The sequence below is a fragment of the Natrix helvetica genome, assembly GCF_964273705.1.
Source record: "Natrix helvetica genome assembly, chromosome: 4".
NCBI lineage: Eukaryota > Metazoa > Chordata > Lepidosauria > Squamata > Natricidae > Natrix > Natrix helvetica.
The window spans coordinates 136,478,054-136,504,019 of NC_138550.1; the positions used below are offsets into that span (position 1 = coordinate 136,478,054).

The following is a 25,966-nucleotide window of genomic DNA, read 5'->3' on the forward strand; positions in this document are numbered from 1 at the left end:
GAGGTTAGAGGGAGGTCTTTGGGTGATCAGCTGAGCAAGCAGCCTGGAACGAAAAGGGAAAAGGGCTTGAGAAGCTGGCCGAGCTTTTAGGGGAATCCTCTCGAAGCAGCCAGCTCTCCTACTTCCCAGACCTCGGGTGCTCCTGGCTGATTTCCCCCTGCCCTGCCCGAAACGCACTTCGCTGTTTTCACGCGCACACGCACGCACGCACGCAGACACACACAACCTGTGCTGCCTTTCGGAATTAACCCCCTTCGATTTTTTTTTTCCTAGCTACGTGGCAATCTCCGGCTTTCTTCTAAACTGTTAGGATCCCTGAGTGCCTTTTCCATCTCGATCTCTACCAGTTTAGGGAAAGCTGAGGGCTGAAAGTAGATAGATGAAAAGAGTGAGGTTGGTGCGAAACCAAAACATGAAAAGGGGGGTAAAAATTAGGGATGGAGTCTCCTGTTTTCATTTCCTATGGGTACCCCTTCAGAGAGAGAGACAGACAGAGAGAGAGACAGAGACAGAGAGAGAGAGACAGACACAGACACCAAAACATTCTTTAAAAGGAGCTACAGTACCACGAGGGCAAGGAAGACATTGGCATGAAACATGCCTTGCCTGATCAACTAGCTATGGAAGTTTCTGAAAACATCTTTTAAAAATAGATGGAACCCTATTAAAAGATTATTATTATTATTATTATTATTATTATTATTATTATTATTATTATTTTGCAATATTATGGTCGTTGTTTCCATATACTTCTGCTATGCAAACTATTTTATTTTTTCACTTGAGTTGGAAGTAGAAGAATTATACTGAGGGGGCTTCTTCATCAGACTGGATTATTTCCTGGGTTTAGGAAATGGGCTGCTGTACTTTAAACGTCCTTGACTGCCTGGTCAGTGAATCCTGCAACCTGACCCCTTCCATTTCAAAAAGAGCCAGAGATCTATTTTCCATAATCCCAGAAATATCTGAAAATGGGGGTTGGGAAATGTATTGTTAGCCTCAGTGGTCCCTCTCTGTAAACAAGGAGGAGGAGGAGGCTGTCACTTCCTCCTTTTGAGTCTAGTTTTATGATATGCACACAGCATTTTTATTTTATTGAGAAGTAGGTCTAATTCTCAAGCAAGATCAAGTTACCCTCCATAAGGAAAAGTCTTATGATGTTCTGTCAACAAAACTCTCTCTTAAGTGCAAAGGATATTATTTTTTAAAAAATCTGGATGTCTTTGCTTTCCATCTTTCCTAGGAAATGTCATTATATTTTAAGTTGCCTATAAGGACCTAGATGTCCAAGTGGGTATATCTCCCATTTTCCAAGATGTCCTTTTGCACTACACCTCCCTATCTTTGGCCTGTGTGATGTCTTTGCTGGCAAGCATGCATTCATATTCAAGTGGAATTTTTCTTTTTAATGTTAGCTTTAGGATTTGTCAGGGGTTCCTAATAACATGATACAAGAACTCTAAAAACAGCATATTTATACCTTGTTTTTATGAGGAATAATGTTAAACCTTTCTGTTGTATTGTTCTTAAGGCCTAAGATAAGAATTTTAAATGCATCTCAGGAACCAGGAATTATAGAGACTCACCAACAGGAAAGTTATTTTCACATTTATAGTATCTTTAAGATTAAAAATATAATTTTATATGTAAGCATTAGTTACCAGCATTTTTGGACTTTTTGTTTCTATAATATCATTTGGACTGGGGCAGGTGTCCCTATGGTGTGTTTGGATGCACTTTGAATAGACGCGATTTTTAATCTACAGTGGGGAATATTTAAAAGAATCTCGATTTCTGGTTTTAGTTAATTATATTTTAATGAAAGTGTCACTCATATTCACATCACATCTGTAGTATTAGGTTAAGATAATTAGATTTTCAAATGAGAAGCAATCTCCATCCCTTGCAGATTTCTGAGAGATTCTTATTTATAGTGGCATCTATGCGCTATCCCCCATATCCTCTTTTTTCATATCTTTCAATATCTTTAACAAACCCAAGAACAAAAATATTTCTCTCTTTATAGTCCTACCTGCTGACAATAGTTTATACTTTTTTTGATTCTGTTTATTGTTGCTATTACACATTAAAAATACTGTTTGTTATTATAAATTTACTTTTGTTGAGCTGTTGGACCAATTACCCCAGAAAGATTAAACTGCCATAGGTGTGTGCAATAATGCATACATCTTAATATGTATACATTGATACAGTTATTAGACACAGTACCATTGTATGTACAGTGGCGTATGTGTGCGTGCGTGCGTGTGTATAAATAAAGCCTCAACAACATGTAAATTATTCTTTAAGCCTGAAAGAGTAAAAATTTCCGCCTTAGCCTTACTTCCTTTTCATACAGAGGCACATTCCACATTCATTATCCAAAGCATATTTTCTTCTTTTAAAAAAAAAGAATGGGGGGGGGGAGAGAAGAGAGAGAAAGAAAGAACTTCCCTGGTGGGAGGAATAATTAATTTGCACCCATATCTTTTCACATTCCTGAGCAGTTAAGAAGAGCAAATCTTCTTTCCTTCCTCTCTGCCTCTTCTCTCTCCCTTGCCGTTTCTCTCTCCCTCTCTCACTTTCTCTCTCTAATTTCCCCCAGCCATCTATTTGTGTGTGTGTGCGTGTGCGTGCGTGCGTGTGTGTGTCTGTGTTACTAATGAAGTTTGCAGACTTGTGTTTGTGTCCGTGAAGCTGCTTTTCCTACTGCCCGTTCTGCTTTGGGGCCAGTGGTGTGGCTCCCGCAGTCCCTGCGAGTCCCAGCAGCAGCGGCAGTAAGTCCGCGCTGCGCGTCATTTGCAGTCTGGAGAATGTTGATCACCTCGCTAATTACACCTCTCTCTCTTCTCTCTTTCTCTCCCCCCCGCTCGCTCACTCTCTCTCTCTCTCTCTCATTCCCAGAGTGCATATCGGGAATAGACACACAAAGACATGCGCACTCAACTTAATCAGCCATTTTTTTAAACAGGGCTAAAACGATAATAATTAGCAGAATAAAGACATATCGGATTTTCATTTCCTTTCCTCCTTTTCCCAACCCCTTCACAACCAAACAGCGAGACCGCGGTCGCCACTTGCTTTAACAACTCCCGGACCCCAAAGGACCGCTCCATGCCCCCACTTCTTGTTCATTTTTATTTTCATCCAATAAAGTTGGAGGATTATTTTTTTTTATTATTTTTAATGAACCTTCTGTCGTTTACTTGGATGTGATCAGCTGTTAAGTAAATAAAGCAAAACAAAACAGAGAGGCGAAGATCCAGTAAGAACTGCGAGGGGAAATGGAAAGTAAGTTTTTTCTTTAACTTTTATTGAGTAGTTTGTGTTAAATTTAGGTCGAGTATCGATTATCTTTCCAAGCTGATCTTGCACAATCTTTGATATTTCGCTCTCGCTCTCTGCCTGCCTCTCTCTTTCTCTCTCTCTCTCTGTCCCTCTCTTTCTCTCTCTCTCTCTCTCTCTCTCACACACACACACATTCACACACACACACATTCACACACACACACAAACACACACAAACACACAAACGCACACACATACACACTCCCATCCACTGATCCGCTCTATCTCTCCCTTTCTCACCCCCCCCTTTTCCTATCTCTTTTCTCGTTTTTCGCTGTTTCTTTATAGGAGGAGGTTTCCTTTGCTTTTAAATTTCGGGAGGATGGGGTTGGGGTACCAGGTTTCCCCCCCAAATTCTAACTTTTGGATTAAGTAAAGAATCTTTAACGTTTGGTAGAAGAAAATATTATCATTTTTATTATTATTATTTGCACTGTGTATGTCTTTTTAAAACCGATCTGTGAAACGGGCTGATTTGAGCCACGGCGCGGCTGTCAAAAGTCTTTGCCTGTTCCTTTCTCTCTCTCTCTCTCCCTCCCTCTCTCTCTCTCCCCTCCCCCGCACCCTTTTAACCCCGGATTCCGGAGCGCGATGCCTCTGGGGAAAGTTTAGGGTGCTTTGGGGGGGGGGGATCAGGGCTCGCGTTTGGCTTTGGTGCTGAGGGGTGCGAGTGTCGGTGGGACGGAGGGGCCCCCCGTCTCGGCGGGTGTGTGCGCGCGCGTGCTTTCGAGGTGGGGTGCTGGCATTTGCAGCAGCCGGGCTGGGCTCCTGCCGTAGCAGGCAACCAGCGAGGCAAGCCCGCTAAGAGGAGCGGCGGCTGGCTTTTCCCGGGGCGCCACTTTCTAGCGAGGCGGACCGAGCTGACAGGCTCGCCGGAGGGGACGGCTCGGCTGGGGAAGCTTCGGCCAGCGCTTCTTCCCTTTGTGAAGCGCCCTCCGCGGCTTCCTTTCCTTCCTCCCCTTTCTCTCTCCCGCGTGGGGCTCCGACGTTAGGTTATTTTCCTCAGATTTGTGCCAAAGAAATATAATATTATAATGTCTGTATATATGATATATATTATAATATTATGTATATTATTTTTCTGTGCCGTGCGGAGTGTGAGACGGCTACTTCTCCCGATCTGTAATGCAGCGGCGCCGAGGTTCTTTCCGCGCATACATCCCTTCGCGCGGCGGCTAAGGGAGGCGCGTCTCGGCGTCCCCCGCCTGCCTTGCAACCTTGCCCTCGCCTATAAACATGGGGATCGGAAACTTTGCGCCCCCACCTCTGTGCCCTCGGCTCCTTCCCTCCTGCTCCCCAGCCGTACCCCTCGCCCCCCCCCCCCAACAGACGTTGCTGTATTCCTTTTGTTACCTGCCAGCTGGAGGGGGAGGGGGGTCTCGGGGTCTTCGGCTGCTCGGGGCTCTGGGCCCAGCCGAGAGAAGAGGCTCAGCCAGCCGGATTCAGCCTTCGCGCCGTCCCGAGGAGGCTTTTTCGCTTCCATTCAGAAAAACACACACCCTCCTCCTCCTCCTCCTGTTCTCCTCCTCCTCCTCCTCTTCTTCCACCTTAGGTACCAAGGCATACATCGCAAACATTACAACCCCCTCTCGCCCTCCCCACCACCACTACCGCAAAAAAAAAAAAAATCAGTTCAACCAAAAGACAACTTGCCAGGCAGAAGATGGTGGATTTACATTGAGGCAGACCCGGCAGGGTCAGGCAGGAAGTCTGACTGTTCCTGTATCTGACAGTTGCATTTCCTCTCCTTCGTTCTCATCGCCTTTTTCATATTATTATTAACCCTGTTCCATTTTAAATCAAGGATCAGGTAGCTGGAAAAGAGAGAGAGAGAGAGAGAGAAAGAAAGAAAAAGAAAAAGGCAGAAGGAAAAAAATTAAAAAGAAAGGGAGAGGAGGGTTGATGATTTTGAAGGTTGGATAAATCTCTCTGATATGTATATTTGAAATTGTGATTCCCCTTTGGAAGGATTTCCAGTGGCTGGATCCTTAAAGAGCGGTGATTGAAGAGCAGATGATAGTTTATTCTGTCTTTGAGAGTTTGGTGGATGTCTAAGTGGATGGATGAAAGGAAGAGGTAGTGAGCAGCAGCCTTGAAAGCCCTGCCTGTTGTTGGTTAGGTTGAGGCAGACACTTGGCTGCGATTGGGAACACCACTGTGACATGGGCATCGATCGCTTCCATTGAGAGCAATGCAAAAACACAGCCTGGGTATGTAACACTCTCAGTGCCATCAACCCTTGTTTTACTTTCTGTTTACTGACAAAGCTGACAGGGAGAAGGGACTTGGCTTTTGGAAAGCCAGAAAGGAAAGGGGGAGAATGAAAATACTACAAATGAAACAGGGCTGAAGGGTTGGAAAAGGAGAGAAAAAAAGTGACTGTTTAAATATAATCATTTTGTTTCATACTTTGGACTTTGAAAGAGTTTCCTTTTCTGCAGTGAGATTTTAGAGAAAGAATACAACTGCAGCTCTCTCTGCCTTTCTGTCTTTCCGTCTCTCTCTCTCTCACTGTGTGTATGTGTGTGCGCGCAAAATAGTTGTGGGGAGGACTGTCTGCTTGTGGGGAGGACCATGAGACAGTTTCAAACAGTAGGAAGGCATACCAAGATGAAAGATGGCTAGCCAGCTGTTTTAACCTCTTGCACCTGGCTTGAGTGCAGAGGCTCCCTCAGATTATTCAGTGAGCCTAGCTGAATATTCATACTCCAGGATCTATACACTGTGACTGTAGCATCCCATTGGCATAGCTTTGGCTTTGAAGGCTTTCTGGAAGGCAAACATGTATTCAGTTTTCCTTCTTGTGGGAATGAGCATATAAGGTCAATTAAATAGAAGGCAATAGTCATAAATCTTCAAAAATGAAATCTATTCAAAGAACAAAGAAAGGTCAAATAAACCATCTGTATAAGTCACAGTAATGGTAGTGGTAGTACCTGCTTGGTAGGTTTAGGAATGATATTAGCTTATTTTCTAAAAATGCAGGTGGTAAGGAAAAGTATGCATCTCTTGAATCTTTTAAAATAGATACATGGTTGTGCTTCTATAGCAAAATATTTTATTGTTCATCATCAGGGACTATGTAAAGAAGTGCTGAGAAAATCACTGTTTAATATTGCAGAATTTACTGCTTCCACTCTGACCATGAGCCTAAATTTACACAATGAAATTTGATTATCTCTAATAACAGTATTAGATCCTGCACTGGATGGATGAGAATTGAGGTGGTTTTGTTGATTGCAAGGGTTTAATGTTGCATTTCAGAATCTGATGTGGTTTAGCCTTCCTTCCATTAACTGGAAAACCCCTGAGGTTTTACAATTATTTCTTAAAGATAATACATTTAAGATTGCATTGGTAGGCTGGAGAAAAGTCATATAGGCAAGAAGGGAAGCCCTTAATAACTCTTGAGATTCAGACATGTTCAGCAGTTAGATTGGCTCTGACTTCAGCAAGGGTCGACAATGTGTCATTTCCATGAAGCCAAATTGCCCTCTGCCTATATGATATTAATGTGCAAATCAATATTTCAGGGATTAAATTTCCCTTCTTCATTTTTTATGGTTTCTACCTCAATAAGTCTCAAGTCTATTAGAAGAGGCTGGATGATTTAAAATCCTTCACTGCAGAATGGCTTGTTGTAGCCTTGTTTCACATACCATTTTGGGATTTTTGCTTTAAAAGACTAAAGGCATGGCAAAGAAGTTGATAGTCAATATAAGAACATGCGCAATACTGTAAAGCCTTTTTTTTTCCAATATAGAGATAATAAGGTATTGAATATATACATTTATATGATATATTCATTTATATTATATATACATTGTACTGCTTTAAAAATATTGTGTTAATCCCTTATTGATTTATTCTGGAATCAATGGAGGCTCTTTGCTTGTTTATGATTTGTTAGCATTCTGATGCTTTTTCCAATAGCATGCTTGGATTATTTTGCAGTGAGTATTCTTTAGATCTTTAAAGACTGGCTAAAAATAAGATTTTAAGTGAATTAAGCTAAGTGATATAAAAAAGTCAGCTATTGTGCCTGAGTGATATTAGTTGTATCGTATTAATTAACAAAGGGACCTTTTAGTAAGATATTAGCCTTTTAAAGTGGTTGTGCATTGGTGGTGTTGCATTAAAAGAGGTCCTTTGAATATTTATGATTAGATTGAAAAAGGATCAAGGAAGAAGCTATAGATGGCTGAGAATTTAGGTCACACACAAGGTTGCGACTTTATCACATTTTGGAAAGGCCCTTAGCTCTATCATTTTGATGGTATTTTATAGCTTCAGACCATCTGGGCTAAGTTCCGCACAGCTGCATGGATTTTGTCTGCGATAGAGCATTTTTTCCATTTGGTGTGAAATGTTCCTTCCTAAAAAAAAAATGTATACCAGACTTACTTAATTTGGTCTTTTAAAAGAAATACATATGAAAAAGGGACAAAAGACTCTTTAATCTCTGCAAGATGTTTGCTTTTCTTCAAGCTTCCTGTCTGTTTGGTTTTGAAAAGTCATGTTTATTGAGGAGATGTTTCTGAGGTGTGACATTAAAATATATGGGATTTTTTTTAGAGGGCGCATGTCTGATTCCTGCTCTTCTGCCTGCCTGTCAAAACACGGTTAATCTACTCTTATTTACAATTAATCTCAATAAAATAAAAACTGTGCAATAGTCAGTGGCTTAAAATATCTAATTATATTCAATTAACTGCTGTCATAGTAATTAACACTGCTTAATTGCTTCAGCATATATTTATGTAAAGCTCATTAGTTCCTGGTTGCTCTTTTTTCTGTCCTCATTCCTTTTTTATTGCTGTCATAGCATTGACATCAGTCTAGATTTGTGTGTGTGTGTGTGTGTGTGTGTGTGACAATTTCAAACTTAACAATTAATGAATTGGCAACCCTTTTATTTATCCGAATGTTAAATATTTTAGTAAGCTTTGAGGCAAGATCGTAGTGACGTAGTGGGTAGCATTTTTAAAAATAAAATTTGACTTTGTGGATGGAAATAGGAAAAGTCAGGTTAAGCCCTGTATTTAGAAAGGAAGAGCTTTTCCTGCATCTGCCTTGGGGCTGTACCCATAAGGCACGGTTTCCTTCTTCCAGATAATTCAAAGGGTTAAAGTCTTGGCCAAGGTTCAAATTGAAAAATGCCCAGGGAAAGTGCGTGCTGAAGATGTACAGATTTCATATAATTAGTGCTTAATTATATTAACATATGCAAATTGTCAACTCAGGAGCTTGTTGAACTGGCATAGATCAGTCTGGGACAATTGCCGTATTGTCTGAGACAATAATGGATTTCAAGTTGGTTTGGGGAAACACATAACTAGCTATCTAATTTAACTCATACCATGGTGAAATTTCATTAGTCTCCATGGAGACTGGTTTAATTGTGCTGACTAATGTTCTGGGGTATAGAATGTCTTAAAAAGAAAATGCTGTTTGCCTAATCCACCTTACAATGACACTTGTTTGTACATGTTTCCTTTGTGTGATAATTTGCATATGCAAATAAATAGTTTCTCAGCCCCCATTTGTCATGGCTGTTCATTACCCATGAAGAGGACATTGTTACAACGCTGTTACTGAGTCTCCCAAGACAGGATAGTGTCAACCAGTCCAGCTACATTCTTTCATAATTTGTTTCTGATTAATAGACCAGAGTGAGGCTCATTCTATTCAAGCCTCGGGAAAGAGAAGGTCAGTTCTGCCACAGAAAGGAGTTTCCGCAGCAACTAAAGCCCCCCCTTCTCCTCATCTCTCCCCTTTTCTTCTCTGGCTTAACAGAATCATATTTAAAATAATGCATTCTGGCTCTAAGGAGAATGTCCTCTATTAATCTCTGGTTTCCTAAAGCAAAAGATAGAAAAACAAAAGAGATTCAGGTTTTGGAATATTAATCCTGTTTTTGACAGAAAGGTAAACTGATATAATTGCTTTTCAGTGGAAGGAATGGGGGTTTACAGAAGTGTGAAAGCATCGGAAAGGATTAGCATTTTTTTGCATAATGAAAAGCTCTGCTGAATAGGGCACTGAATGGTTGACTGAATGACTAAGATGAAAGGAAGACGAAAATGCAAGCTTCTCTTTCTCTCTCCTCTGCTCAGCTCACCCTAAAGTTATGTTTGTCCAAGACTTGAGAAAACAAGCAGAAGCTCAGATTTCAGCAACTTTATAAAAATGCCTTGAATTTTCATCATCAGACTGATGAATATGTATGTAATGATGCAGCTAGAAAGAAGATGATAGATCCAGGTTTGTATGTCATAGAAATATTACAGGCTAATCAGATATTGACTATTGGGTATCGAATCTCATCTGTGTTTTGTGGGAAGAGGAGGGTTTTTTAAAAAAAATCAAGCAAGAAAAATAAATGGAGGTCAGGTAGTCTGAAGCTTAGCTTTTGAATATGCTATTCATAAGGTATAGTTTTAGCTCTTTTAATTGATGGTGCTTTTATTTTGTTGGTGTTGAAAGAATAGACCTTGACCCTGTGAACTATGCAAGAGTAGAAACGATTTATTTTTTTTGTTATACAACCGTAACATTTATGAGTTTGATGCTACTGTATTGATAACACGAAATAGAATCGAAATAGAAATTTGAATGCAGTAAATGCCATTGATGGCATGCTTTAGACTTCAGTTTTTAATATGTAAACAGTAGCCTCATAAGTCATTGCTAAATACCCATACTCCTATCAAATTTAGTGATAAAATATCTATAGACTTAAATGGACCAGGAAGAGGCCTAAAGGTAGGAATGTAATTGGTTGGCTGTTGACAATGTGATCTGTGTGTCTAATTATATGCTCTCAACTGTAACCGAGATAGTTAAAATACATTTATTGTGTAAGGCTATGTATGTCTACTAAAGTAAGCCCTATTGAATTCAGTGGAATTTACTATCAAGCAAGGAGCTATAGAGTTGCAGCAGGAACAGATGAAAATAACAATTGGTTCTATCTATAAGGAAAGTCAGATGCAGTGTGGAGAAATAAAGATCTGTCTGCATGCCAAGTATCTTTTCTGTTTTTCAGGTTAGTGTAATTTTTTTTTCTGAAGCCATTGCTGTATAGGGGAGGAAAATCATTTGAATCAGCCTTGTACTAATTTGGTCTATGTGTTTATTCATATAGCTTATACATATGTGTTTGCAATGAGAGTTTTGCATGTAGCTTGTTTGGTAGGCAATGCATATTGCAAAATAAACAAGTAAATATTTGTAAATGATTGGCAGTTGACAGCTCAATAGGAAACTGGACAAAAAAAATATAATGTGCGAGTTATTAAAGCTTGATATTGTAGATTGATGCCAGAGAAATTCTTTATAACTTTTCAAATTTGTATTTGTTTGTACGTTTCTTTCAAAATAACAGTGACTTTTATATATAGTACAAAAGATATATAACACAAGAAAGAAAAGCTATGGAAAACTTTTAAAAAGTTATATTTGCTAGTGTAAAAATAAATGAATGTATTTTATTAAGTAAGCAACATGGGTTCTAAGTGGAATTTTTAAACCACGCATAACTGATTGATGCATGGATTAATGTTAGTTTATATGACTTGCATTGTGTTAAACAAGCGGAAACCTAGGCTGCAGTCTGTGTATGCTTAGGTAGAGAGTCAGGTTGTATCTATGTTTAGGAATAAGTCTATTTAAAACAGTGCTAATTTGTTGCATGACATTTTTGTTCTAGATTGTTCTAGATTTGACAGTTTGTGATTGTCACACATGGACATTGTGTTACTATGTAAGAATTTTACTATGAAAATCTGAGAAAATGTTCTTGATGACCAGATTCTGAATATGCTTCAGTTTAATCAGTAGTCTTACTGATTTAACAACCGAATGGAAAATGAGGTTGTGTAGAACACATAACCTGGAAAAGTTTCATAGCCTTACAGAAGATAAATGCCCACTTCTTTTGAATATAGAAACAGATTTAGAATATGCCCATTAGGGTGGATGTACAATGTTTAATTGGCACATTCACTGATTTTGTAATTCCTGTGTTCTTATAAGTCCTTTTCCCTTTGTTATAAGTTTGCTATTCTAAATGCTTGGAACGATAGGGCCTTTCTAGTGGAAGATCTAAAAAAATATTAGAATTTTATTTAGGAATGGCTGATCTCAATTTTATGATGGAAATAATTTTATCATTTTAAGATACTTTTATAATATGCATGGGATTCCAATGAGGTTTCAACTTAAGAAAAACAATGTTAAAGTATGGTGTCTATATTAAAGTATATTTGTTTTTATTATTTTGAGAACTGCCTAGAAGTTGTCTGAAAGTTACTTTTTTTAAACAAACAGAATATTTATATTTGTAACAGTGATCTGATTGGACCGTATAAACTTCCATGAATACAGGTCAATACTGTAAGTATTATAGGCTTAGACTGAAGCACGTGACTGTTTCTAAGAGGCAATTCCCTTATCTAACAGACCAGACACAGGAGAAACTGGTTTTTATGATAAAAAATCTTGAATTTTTTTGAATAAAACAATAAAGATGTACTTTCATTATAAACATGTTGTAGGAAAGACATTATCGAAGAATCAAGTCATATTTTTTGTTTGGGTGTGGTTTGAGTTAAAGCTAAGTGACATTTTAATTGGCTCTTTTAGTATAGTAAAAACTTGATACAATCAACATGGTTTACTTTTTGCTTAGGAATGAAAAATGGAAGAAAAAAGCTCATTATGCTGTATATGTAGCTGTTTAATATTAATATTTTATTTTGAAATTTGATGACTAAATGCACTTGACATAAAATGTTATGTTTTGCATTTGGAACATCAGGAAAAATATATTTTGACACTGGAGCATTAGCTCATTTTTTAAAAAATGGAACAGGATTAACAAGTGTACAATGAAATTTTAATTATATCACCAATGTGCCATCCTCTACTGTATTTTCAGATTCCCATTCCTAATCTTTTGACGTTTCGTGTCTCTCAGTTTAACGCTAGTAGATTGCCATGCTGTCTGTTGTCTGGGACTTGCAAGACTTAGTCTCTTCATAAGTCTCTTCTTAGCAAACAACTCTGCGTAGTGCAATGTTTTGGTGGAGGGTTTAAATTACAAATTTCAGGAACAACTGTAAGGTTTATGAACACTAAATATGAAATGCAGCCTGTGAAAATGGTTCTGCAGTGATTCAAAATGTTGTGCTCTACCTTTTGTCTTGCTTATCTTCCTGGTCTGCTATATTGGATTGCAGATTAAAATAGGGAATTTCCATTGCTCTGCATGCCAGTAAGTAGTCATTAAAACAACACTAACAACAATCCCCCCCCCCCCCAATACACATGCATGCTTCTGTTTGGATTTGATTTAGTGGATGTGTAAACTTGATCATTGTTAGAAAAACCAATTTTAGTTCACTTGAATAGTTCAAGATGTGTTTGCCTGTTGATGGCAGTGCTGGGAAACGTGGTCAGTTTTTAGATTCTGACATGGTTTGGTTATTTGTTTAATGTATAAGATCAATGTGCATGTTATATCATTGTTGTTGAAACACAGATTTGTCACATAGATGGCAGCAGTAGAATGTGTTGTAAAACAAGACAAAGAGCTCTATGATTTGGGGATATGTTCATATTTTGCCCTAAACATTATTGATTCTTAATTCATGTCTGAAAAATAAAATTTGCATGCATAAGGATAAGGAAGAATATAATAATACAGCAATCAATATCCATGCTACATAGAAAATTATTACCTTTAGTCTTAAAAATGTTAACACTGAACATACACACTAATATTTGCTTACTTTATATCTATCCCATTATATCAGTTGGGGAACCTTGTTATAGTTAAAAACAAATTTAAGATAAAAAAAAACATTGTAAGCAAAATATTTTGCAATATTAACTAGGAAAACTAAATTATTTTTGGTGGTTCCAACACTACTTCATACTTAACTTGTGACCCTAGTAAAATTGTCTTGTTATGGTTTTGAAGTTTGTTTAAGAAAAAAAAGAGAGAACTGTACCCATTTCATTTTGGCAATCCTGATTACTGTGAAATTCAAAAGACCTGCTCCAGACAAAATCTGGCAGTCTCAGTCTATGCTGTTACCTGCTTCAAGACTTCAAAGCAGAAATTTCCTGTTTGAGGTTAAGATACAAAAGACCCAGAACAATAGAGAAAACCAAACTTCCCCAGAACTTTTCCAGAACTGTTCTGTGAGTACTACATTTAGGTGAAAGTGCAATATAATTTTCACTGTGGCTGACCTTTCATCTTTTCCTTTTTTTAAAAAATAGTATAATGGCCTTTTTTCAATTCAATTATTTTGCAAAGATTGCTTTATCTATTCAATTCTGATCCTGTTACTGATATTTTTCCATTAACCAATGGATTACACTTGCCTAATATAGATAAATATTTAATTGTCTAGTACTCCTACTGTGACTGGAAAAAAAAATACTATAGTAGAATATAAAGTTTTAACCGGCCAAAGTAGTTGCAATTTTCCTTACATTTCCTTGCTATGGACTATTCTGTTTCTCATTGGCCCAAATCCTGTTGTATTTTCACTGATGAAACTGTTTTCATATAAAGAACCATTTGAGAACTAATTATGATAACATTAAATTGTATTGTTTATTTCCCATACTGTAACCAATAAACTTAATAGTTTAAAATGTACAACATCAAATGCAAACTATCGGTTCTTTATAAAGTTGCACCTTAATCAAAATGCATTTTAAATGCTGCATTGTCAACATCATTAGGCAGATAAAAAAGTTTCCTTGCCACCATAGTGCACATTATAATGATCTTTAACATGTTACCATTGTACCAACTAGTTAATTATTTAAAAGAAAAGCCCTGAAGATTTTATATTAGAGATTTTAAATATGGAAATTGTATTAAGAAGGACAAACCATGTTTTTCAGTAATATTCTTATCCAGATAATTACAGGAATCACACTATTTGAAACTGATTGGGTTCTAAATAACATGCCATAATTTGTTAATCATAGTAAGTGAAATAATACTTTCTACTAAAAAGAATTCAAGAGGCAAAAATTGTAATATTTGCTTTATTCATGAATACTTGGTATTTGACATGGCACAATCTGATATCATAGATGATGCTACACGAGTTATTTGGATTTTTTTTAAAAAGGATGCAGATTAAGAACTATTAAGATTTGCCAGTATGGCTAGTCCTAGCAGTCTATTTAAGTGAGCACTGTCAACAGGAAAATCACGACTGACACTTAAAGTAGCTTACCTCTGATTTATCCACAAACCTCACATGAGCACTTGGCTTTGTTCTTGCTCTGGTAAGGGGAACTGATTCCAATAAGGACAGGAATAAAAAGCTCCTTGCATGGTCTAGAAGTGAATAGCACTTTACCTCAAAGCATGACCCCTATTCCCAAGATCTGTTGTGCCATAGTTGACTCTGCCTTTATGTTTATTCTCAGATGAATTGCTTGGAAAAGTTACAAATAATATACCTTGCAAAGCTTCTAGATTCAGTGACAACTGTGTAAGTGGAACTTCGGTTCTTTAGCCGTTAGGGAACAATTCTGCTGTTCAGAATGCACCAAATTATTATTATTATTATTTTTTCAAAATAGTTTAGGTCAAACGCTGCTATTATAGATTAGAAAAATGAACTGGTTTCACTAACACCGAAGTGAAAAACGTTTCTGGTAGAAAATGCAGATGCATGCTAAGAAAAGATAGCTTGAGTCATTTTAAGAGACAGAAACTGGTTTCCAAATTTATTAGTTATGCTTGATTGTTTCCCTTTATTTATGTTTCTCAGAGAGAAAGAGGAGAGAGAGAAAGAGAGAGAGAGAGAGAGAAAGAGAGAGAGAGAGAAAGAGCATTTGCAATCTACCAAGGGGGAAGGGACCTTTAGAAAACTTTCAAATGGCATGTTTGCACTAGGGCAGAGGTTGAGTACAGTTACTTAAGTCTCTTGAGACACATTTAGTTAATGGTAGTCATGTTCTGATCCTGTCCAAATCTGCCCCTTTTTATTTAGTGGTGTTTATTTGTGGTTACTTAAGGTTTTGATGCTTTAAAACTCAGCTGCATTTTCACAACAAATTAAACAAGAAGAATCATACTGGAAGATAGTGATGAGAGTTAATGATATGTCTTTAGATAAAGTAGTACTTGTGTGCAATCTGATCACAGCTATCAGCTCATTTGTCATGGCTGAAGTGAAAATGTCAGGACCAATGAGCGCATGAGTGCTGAAGGGGGTGAAAGTGCTTTTGGAGACACTTTTGTGCTGGGAGTGGGCCATAGCTTAAATGCAGCTCTGGGGAAATGCTTGGATTAGCTAACTCTGTGCACAAAGCCAGAGCAGAGCAGGAGACGGTTGGAAAATGTAATTTGTTTTGGTGGGGGTGAAGAAGTCCATTTTGATCATAATGCTCCAAGATGGAGAGAAATAATTGTAAAATAATGAGGCTTTGTAGGAAGCAAATGTTGTGATGGAAACTTGTATATGTTCCACTGCAAATGTATTTAGCATCACAACCTGTTTAAGCAGCTATTTTATTGACATTAGTCTGCCATAGTGAAAGACATCATCTGTTTGAATCATAAAAAATGGTAAAAGGCTGAATTTTTAACATTTATCTGTTGTTAGTTACAGGCATGTACATCTGGGAGAGTAATCTAATCATCAGAGCTAAATTATGAAACTTTTTTCCACTCCAAGAATTTTAACTCATATATTTTACATATTATAGCTCTTTTTGTTTGTACAAGAAATGAACTTTCGTCCCATTACAATAAGTAAATCACTGATCACTTCCAGTGGTCACTTTAAGAAACAGCAGGCATATCCATCTACTTCCTCTCATCATAAGAAAGGGAATGAGGAAGTGCAGTTCATTTGTACTATTTTGGTAAAGTTTGAGGCAGCTCTCCATGCAAACGTTTTGCAGACTCTTGGTCTATTTGTCAGGTTTTAAAGCTGATCAGAATGATGATTATGTGCTTATAGTAGTACAGAATAATGTACGATTATTATTTTCTATTTTGTTTCATGTTTGATACTGTTTTGTTTCCTATTTGAAACACAAAGATTCACTATTTTGGAAAATGCAGCTATGCTGACTGTAAGTGTTTACTTTTCTCTAGAGCAGTGGCAAGTTACTTTAAGGTTACAGACTATTTCACTTTAACTGACAGTCCTTCTGTAACAATGGAATTATAACCACCTGGAATACATAGCCAGCTACGTTGTAATTTATTCCTTAAAAGAAGAAACATCACTTTCTAGAACAGAGTTTTGTAATTTAAAGTGAATATGATATGTGAGTATTTCAATGTACTATATATTTGCCAAAGCTGAGTTTGAAAAGTCAAGCAAATTGTGACTAGATAGCATTAGTTGACATCAAACCTAACACTGACTTGTCTATTGAAGTTACTTTCTTGCTCTCTAAATTATCTAGCATTCAGGGTACATGCAAGGGTGGTCTAAATTTATTGTTACAAATTGCAATAGTCATTTATCCTTTCTCTGATTGTTAGAGTAAAACTTAGAGTAAATTTAGGTGTTGGAGCAATATACATTTTCTTACTCAAAAGTGTTTCTGCTAACTTCCAATAGGTGGCACTAATCAGTAACTTAGACCAAAGGGAATATTAGCTAAAACAGTGATATTTATTTACTCATTGAAAACACTCATATCTTGTCTGTCCAGAGTACTAACAATAGCACTTTTCCTGGGACACTTTTAAAAAAAATGTAAAAAGAACTGTGCAGATAAGATCAAAGGCATATCTAATCCCTCATTTTGTTTCCTCAGTGGCCAAGCAGATGCCTGTAGGAAGTTTACCAGCAGAACCACAGAAATTCCTAGCTAGTGTTCACCATAACTAATACATATTAGTACATTATATATCACAGCATTCCCCCATTAAAGCTATCCAAGGCCATAAATACACCTTGCAGTAAATAGAAAATACTTGTTTGATTCTTCTCTGAAGAAGCAGTTTTTCATTTGCTCTGTATTGTTCTATAACTATTGAGTTTTATGGAAACATCTTGGGTTCTATTTGTATAGACATATAAATAAAATATTTTCATATTAATTTTCTGCACAGGCTGCTCATATGTTTGCATCACTGTAATCTAGAGTTTTTCCCTAAAGCTAAAACTCTTTTTAGCTGAGTTATAACTTTCCTCCAGAACGTAGTTGAACCAGGGGGACCCCAAACATGTTCTTTATCTCTTCTTCTCTTTTTTAGCTGTTTTAAGAACAGGGTACATTATAGCAAGTATCATTGCGCCATAGATACACACATTAAAATAGACCATTTTCTTTTTAATCCTTTATTATTCTTAACAAGGTATTTGCCTTTTTAGAAGCAGTAGCCCCCGCTTCATGCATCTAAACTGATATTTGCATGAGCCACTTAACTGACATGATGGCCCTGACATCATGGTCAGCTAACTTCATTTTTGTCACAAAATGTTAATAAAAGTCTACCTGAAAAGATGTCCTGGCTGGAGAAGATCCATATTCTAGTTTATCTCTCTAGGGATTTTACCTGGGTGACTTTCACAGGTCTTATCACTTACCTCCACCTTTCTCAAGGATTGTTATCAGCATACAACCGGAGAAGGAAGATTTATGCATGGTCTCTTGATTTCCTGCATGAAATACAGAAAATATGTGAAATAAAGATATAAGGTAGATGATTCACTCCAAAGAGTACTACTAAACACTTACATTCAATGGATTTTGTCCTTGGAATGTTTATTCTCCAAATCCCAGAGAACCTTTTGACCTTTTAAGTATTCTAAAAATGGTTGTTTGCAGATGTCTACCTCATTGCCAATTTCTTATAGCTGGTGAATAGCTTAAATATTGGTTCCAATATAGCTTTTCATAGAATCTCATTCCTAAATCATTCAATTGGAAGAACTATTAATTCCTACACATGGCTGCCTATTTTTCATCAAATTATTGATCATACAGGAACATTTTGTCCAATACGTGAGAAAGTTACTCATCAATCTTTATCAGAAACTTTGTCAAAAAACCTTCTTCGTGTAGTTTAAATGGTTCCCCATGATAAAACATAAGTTGTATAGGGGGTAACCTCTACACAAACATTCTCATAAATTCTTGAATATGTATCTTCAATGAGGTCTTATACCAAGTATGTCTTCTGATTAGTGTTTGACATAGAGGCAACCAGCTCAAAAATCCTTTTCCATAATAGAATAGATACAATTATCTCAGTGAGTACACTTTGGGCACTCTTTAAGCAACTACAGCAATCCAGTGAGAAAGTTGGTCTATTCAGTTATTTGTGAGTTATAAAGACTATCATAGTTGAGTTATTTTTATTGTCAATTGAATGACAGAGGATGCTATTTGTATGACTCATAAAACATTTTGAGCTGGTCCTGTTTATCAAAGACAACTATCCTAATGTTGGCTTCATGTCCCAGTGTTGTAATGTTTTTTTTCTCCATCCAATATGAACAAGCTAAAAGAAGTAAGGCATCATTGAAATAAGGTTTCAGACATTTGTTTCACCTCTACTCTCCGTGAAAAAGAAAAAAAAAACTGAAAGGTGGAAATGGCAGAATGATTTGCATCCAATTTAAAATTTTGAATAAAATGGCCCCAAACATTGGTTTTAAATTGCAAACATTTGCTAGCTTATTTATATGTCATTTTGAAAGGCAACAACAAGTGCTTTATTTGATCTTAGTACCACTTCCCTTTGTTGCTAGCAAGCAGTTAATTTTCTTCTCTTTTCATGAAGAGTAAATTCCTCCATTACAGATAACATAGTTGTATACTGGTAGTGTGTTTTTTATTGTTGGATTCTATTGATTTACATTGCTAACATGAAATATCTGACACCTGTTTCCTGTTCTTTGAATATTTGTACTGTAGTCAAAGGGGGCTGATAAGGTTCCCCTTCCCCACCAGACATTGAGCTATTTTAAATGTATAATTATTGTTGCATGTCATTTGATAGTTACACTAATTGCTGCCAACCATTGTCTGTTTGCACTTAATGTTGAAACCTGATCAACATCCTGCTTTGGTTGATGTTTGGTGGTAAACTTTAATTAACTCTTATTGCATTGAAGAAGAGCTCAGCTTCAGTGCTAACTAATCATTTACCTTCATTACATCCTGACAGCTCCACTTGTTCCTGGTCTTAATAGATACACTAGTCAGTAAATAAACCGCCAACTCTTCATGCCTTGAAGTTGTTTCACATTGATATTTTGTTATTTAAAGTTCAAAGATGGTAAGCGAAAGAGCTACTTCAGTTGGTTCTTTATGGGTGGGGAGGCAAATATGAGTCCAACATTGCTTTTTTTTCATACCAGGTAATTTTGTTTGAATGGTAACTGTAGATTGAAGATAACATTACTTTTTCAACCTGCTTTCTCTATGTATGCATCTTTTGAATCAACACAATTAAGCCTGTCTTAATGTTGTAATTCTTTTTATTTTTACTGAAATAGTTTTCCTACAATGATATTAAAGTTTAGTAATCAAGTGATTGGCAGGTCCTGTAAAATTCAACTTAAAATAGCTGGCTATTTGATTTTAATTTGTCTGACATCAGGTTTGTTTGTAAAGGAATAATATGTAGTTAAACCAAATAGCTTATAATTGTGGCTGACATTTGTTTGTTTACAATGAAAACCAATTAAAGTTTATACATTTTAAAACACAAAAGTTAATTACTGAATTGCTCACTTCACTTATGCAGAGGAGACAAATTAACTTCCACTGAAAAAAAATGATGAAATGCCCTATTTGATAAAAACAGAAGTCCCAGCTGATTTTGCACTAGCCAAACAAAATTTGGCAGATTACTCCAGAACAATATTAATAACTATGTTAACTTTAAAATAATTCTATGGCCAAACTAGATGTTTTAAGATGAAATCATATTAAATGACACTGTATGTCTGGATGTGTTTTATTGAAACCTATCCAATTGAAAATAACTCCCAGTTCTACATATTCTGCAGGAACTGTCACTCATTGGCTGTGTCTTAAGTATAGCATTTTAAGTACAGCATTTAAGTAGTATTGTATCCTTCATTTTGTACTATGTATAACTGAAGATCTATTCTATTTTCTCATTTACTGTTTTACTGTTACCTACCATTGCAATATAGTTAAATAAGTAAGAATTGCATGGATTACTAACTAGATCCATATTTCTAGAAGAAATATAGCAACTAATTTAAGACTTTCTAATCAGTAATTTAAAATTCAATGTTTTCAATAGTTTTACTCTTAAGTAAAAGAAACTTGCCTGAATCTAATCCTTGGTTTGAATTAACAAATTAAAACTCCACAGTAAATGTATTCTGTAGGATTATTCCAGCGCAGCAGTATTTATGACATTATAAAATGTGCCAGTAGCCTATTTCAAAACATAAGATTATAGGAAAGCATCTGCTCTCTCACATTTACACTTTTTAAGTTCATTAAGTTTTCAAAAGCACTCTCACAAAAATTAAAGACAATTTATTTAAATGGTAGTATCTAAAAATAGTAGATTTGGTAATTTAAACATCTACGAAGCAGAACAGTGCATTATTAAGGGGAAAATCCCTTTCATGGACGAATTTTGAAAATTTAAGGGTTCAGGTCTTTCATTTTGTGCATAAAAATTTGAATTTTTAAATCCAATTCAGATTTTGGAATGAAAAGGAAAGCATGAAGTTCTTTTCAGATGGAGCTTGTAAAATGACTATAATTTACATAACTTTTCACAAAGTATGTTGTGTGCATTACAATACAGGACTTGATTGATTTGTAGATTAATATTTATACAGCAAAGGAAAATCAAAGGGATTAAGCAGTCATCATTGTAACCCTAATCCTACTTTGCATAGATAAGACAAAGGATTACTGTTTAAATTTTACTGGGTCACTGCTGTTCAGATGCACCTTTCTGAAAAAGAAAGACATGAGAAATGTTGCTTTGTTATTTATCCAGTGTTTTCCTGATTCCACAATTTAAGCTACAGACTAGGGTACTGTAGTTACTTTGTAATTAAATACTGCTGGCTGGATTAATACTGAAGCAATGCCAGAAAAAGGCTTGTTGATTGCTATTTAAAAAAAAATAATAACAATCATGATCAAGCCAGATGATTGCAAAATTTAATCTAAAGATCAAACACACAAAAAAAGAAAAAAATATACATTGACATTTTGGTTGTACAGGATGATTCTGAAAAGAAACCAATTTTTTAAAATGGCAAAATGCTGATCTTCATCCAGAAGAATGAAAGGTGAACTAATTTCACGGAGACAGCTGGGAACAATATAAAAGAATTAAACAATGATATTTCAATTGTTTAATTTAAATTAAAAATAACAGGGACAACGATCTGGCTATCATGGAATTCTTCATATATATAAAACATGTAAAAAGCTGGTCTATCACATGACATTTCAAAATAATGGTGATAGTTTTTCAAACAAAATCTGAACCTATAGCCTTTGAAGATGATAAAGTAAAAAGAAATGAAACAATATTGTGATCCCACAATCAGTCAAGTATGTGATTTGCAAACTTTTCTGGTTTTCTTTTTAAAGTGATGCTTTAAGTACACAATATATTTGGTTACATCCTTTTATTCAAACTTAATTACTTTCTCCCCTTTGTCGTGACATGGGTGGAAAGTTTTTGCCGTGTCAGGAGAGGTCGTCACACATTCTTTTGCAGTTCTCTTCATTAATTCTTCCTTGCAGAAGCATTTTCTATCGTGCTGGGAAGGTAGAAGGGTGTAATAGAAGAGCTCTGAAACATCAGCAGGAAGCTCTAAGCTGGTTAATGCAGTATAATTGTCTGGACATAGACTGGTCTTTGTTTGTGTCGTTCACTTCGAATCAGCTGTAATTAACTCCAGAGTGTTTCCAGATTGCCAGCAAAGAAAAATTACAGCTTTTCTGTTTTAAATTGGAAAGCTCACAAAGACATTAACTATGCATATTGCTTTTACTTTGATATAATTCTCTTCGTAAAGGGAGCAGAGAAGGTTATTTGGCACCCATTCCCCAACTCTGATCTTTCAAGTCATGCTGTCGTAAAGCTGTTTGATAGGGTCTCTTAGTGTGTCATGGCTTTTATACGGCTCTCTCTCCAAGAAAAAGGGTCCTCTTTGCATCATGCATCTGCCATACTATCTTGGGGCTGCTTCAATAACTTTGATTTTTTTTTTTTGAGCTTTGGTTCATGTGCTGGTGGAATTAGGTTCTGGATAGATGTAAAAGTTCACACAGGCAACCAGGCTTGGATTTGTTATAGGGGCATATTCAATTTTGTCTGTCTTGGTTTCTGTATTATTGCGAAGAGCTATATCTCAGTTTGATTATGCTTTCCATTCTGCTTAGATTTCGACCTCATGCTTTTGTTCAGGTAGTTTACCTGTCTTTGGAAATTCTAAATCCCAATATTTGATGAGAAGGGGGGTGGGGAAGGAGTAAGTCAGATTTTAAATCTGCTTCACTTGTGATCAGTCAGACGCCTGCCACACCCAGAGTAAAGGTAAAGTGAGTAGCAATTTATAATTACAGATTCCAGTATGGTCTAAAATGAGGGAACTGAATGAGCAAGCCTCTAACTAATGCATCTAATAATACAGCGCTGTACACAAAAGATCTGTCAGCAACTGATGCAAAAAAAGTCTAACCAAAATCTCTCTTCCTCCTCTTTTCTTCTGAATTTAACAATAAGGAATTTAAGCCTCAATGTGGCTTTAGCAACCAAAGAAAAGAAGCTCTTGGTGTCTGCATAATACCACTTTGATGGATTTTTTCATCAGCTCTCTGTACGTGGTAACAAATAAACAAGCATAATTATACTTGTGAAGGCCTATTCATTGCTTTGTCAGGATTAGATATATGTGCAGTTTTCACACTGAGCCTCTCTTTTGTCTTTGCCTAACTCACTATGACATATTGATAGAGGATTTGGGATAGGGAAAAGGCCACAGCAGAGACAGTGATGACCTTTTGGAAACTTGATATAATTCAAGGATTTTTATTTATTTTCTTTCTTTCTTTTTTCTTCTTCTTTTTTTAAAGATCTGTAACTTGTTCCCAAATGTAAGTGGGCAACTTTTAACCCATTTTTAGCAGAGTAAATAAAGAATCAAAGTGATCTGAGATGTCTAAAGAGCAGATGGGAATAAAAACAATAGAGTAAAAAGTCCCTTGCTCTTCGTTCCCAGCACTTTGCACTATGGCTAACCTAGCATTCCGTTCCCATTATTCTCTCCTCTTGATCAGATCACGTTCTTTTTAATCATTTCACAAACAGTGTCTCACTGAACCGTAGAAGAGGGTTGGGACAATATCAATTAAAAAAACAGAGGTAAAAGTGGCATTTCTGATTCTTAGCTCTAATGGGAACTGCATTCCAAATGCAGGGGAATTCTTCTATTGTTCAGAAAAGCAACCCCCCCCCTTTTCATTAGCAAAGCTGGCTGTAGGTGGGTTTTATAATTTGACTGAGCAGAGTTTAGAGAACAGTTTTTATCCAGGAGCAATACAGAGCTTAGTAACAAGTTTTCAGTGCATTGTCCATATTTTTCTAATAGAAGGAGTTAGATCATCAAAGTCGTTGGCCTTTCAAACTGCTGATAGAATTTACTACACTATACAGGTTAGCAGGTATGTATTCAACTGCTTACTCTTAACGTAAGATTTTATTTTATTTTATTTTATTTGGTGATTTTGAACCTTGAAAGAAAATAGAAACATTTATTAATAAACAATTGAAACTAAGCTGTAAAAGTTAGTTGGATGATACTGTATTCCACTTTGTATTATAATATGGAAATAAAAAACCATATATAGATTAGTAGATTAGTGAACATACATTAATTGCATCCATAAAAGATATAGTGTGCTTTTTTTTTTAACAAAAAAAAGTTTCTCTCCTTCCTTTATACTGATAGTATTTATTTGAAAAAGGACATATCTTCTCTGGCATTTCATACAATATATTCATTTTAATAACTAATATTCCCTTAAAGATATACTGCATTGTATCTCTGGAAGCAGCTAAGTTATAAAAGATACATATTACAAGGGATATTTACTATGGTAACTATTTCAAAGTTGCAAAATTCTTTATATCAACTAAAATCTTGTATTCTTATTTAGAAAATTTTGATCATAAAGTTTTGAGTTCAACCCGAATGGAGATTATTTGAAGCTGACTATTATGGATGGACATTTTGCATATAAATTCCAGATGAGTTTGATAAAACTGGAAGTTATTTGCATGACTGTTTAGTGAGATGTAATCCCTGCCCTTCAAATCTGTTTCTGTAAATTCATCCAGAAGAAGAAATGAGGCTGAAAGACTGCTCACTCTTTGGGGGGTGCATATGAGACAATACAGAAGTTTTGGTGTATTTGTCTACAGTTATTTGTTCCTTCTAAGTCCCAGCTGAATATGTTTTGTGCATTTGAGTACTTCATACATTGCTGAATAATATTATGACACAAATGTAAGTTCAAGTATATGAGGGCTCCTTGGTGCTACCTGAGCTTAGTTTTTTTTCTTGCAGACATTTCATTATCCAAACTAGGTAACATCTAGTTTGAATGCATCAGTGCTAAATGACTAGCACCGATGATGTTACTTGTTTGGGGTAATGAAACATCTGCAAGAAAACACCAAGAAACCACTCAGTTCAACACTGCTTATAAATATTCCCTTTTATTAGTTCAAGTATATCTCTCTAACTTGATTCCAAAGTTCCTACAATTAGTTTTTAGCTCGGAGCATAAATATTGTGTTTAATTAATTAATGAAAGCATGATAGCAGCCCTTATTTATTTATATTTCATTAAGTATAATAGCAGTCTTTGTGTATATCTACACGATTGTCTTACTACTATATTCACATTTCAGTCCAGTTGAACAGATTAAGTGTAAAAAAAAACACCCATCAATATTTGCTTCTAATCTAACGTTTGCAAGTTAAACAGGAAGAAATAGTGATTTTTAACACCTAGATTGGGATTTGTTTTTTTTCCACTTGAGCAATGCCTGCTTTAAGTAATATTCATGAATACACTGCCTGCTTGGATGCATATACTGTTGTGCAGATTTGGCATATGTAAATGTAAACATGCCTATCTTGATTAATTATAAAATTATTAGGTTTTCTTATTGTTTGTATTCAGTTTATTTCAATGAAATTTTACACTAAATGCATTCTATGATCATAATTAACCTGGATCTCCTCAATGAATAAAATTATACCCTAAGCTTTGTAAGAGCAATTAGTCTGTCAGTTGAGCCACCTCAGGTACCAAAACTAATTATGATTAACATTCACACTATGACAGTTTTCTAATGTATCTTAAATATTCATTTTTAAATTTAATAATTTTCTGTCAGAATTACGTATAATTACCCTTATTTCTTTCAATCATATAGCTATACTTTAAAATACTTTTGTATGTTTTACTGATGCATTTCTGAAGTTTTTTTTAAAGCAACAATTAAATCATACCAAGTGAGTGAAATTTTATTTATCATGTCACTTTATATAAAATATCATCTTCCCTTATAAATAGGGTC

At 35.9% G+C, this 25,966-nt stretch overlaps 1 protein-coding gene across 11 annotated transcripts in view; it reads left to right on the forward strand.

Annotated features, from left to right (window-relative positions):
- Window positions 1–2,935: 2,935 nt before the first annotated feature.
- Window positions 2,936–25,966, forward strand: part of ZFHX4 (zinc finger homeobox 4) — a 155,569-nt gene continuing 132,538 nt past the window's right edge. For 4 of the 11 annotated variants that reach the window (XM_081951574.1, XM_081951584.1, XM_081951575.1 and 1 more), the window contains exon 1: window positions 2,936–3,291. The gene's annotated coding sequence lies outside the window, so the exon portion shown is untranslated. Of the gene's footprint in view, window positions 3,292–10,098; window positions 10,114–16,268; window positions 16,471–16,530; window positions 16,669–19,549; window positions 19,640–25,966 lie in introns of those variants that run through there. The other 7 variants (XM_081951583.1, XM_081951578.1, XM_081951582.1 and 4 more) reach the window with 7 other exon arrangements.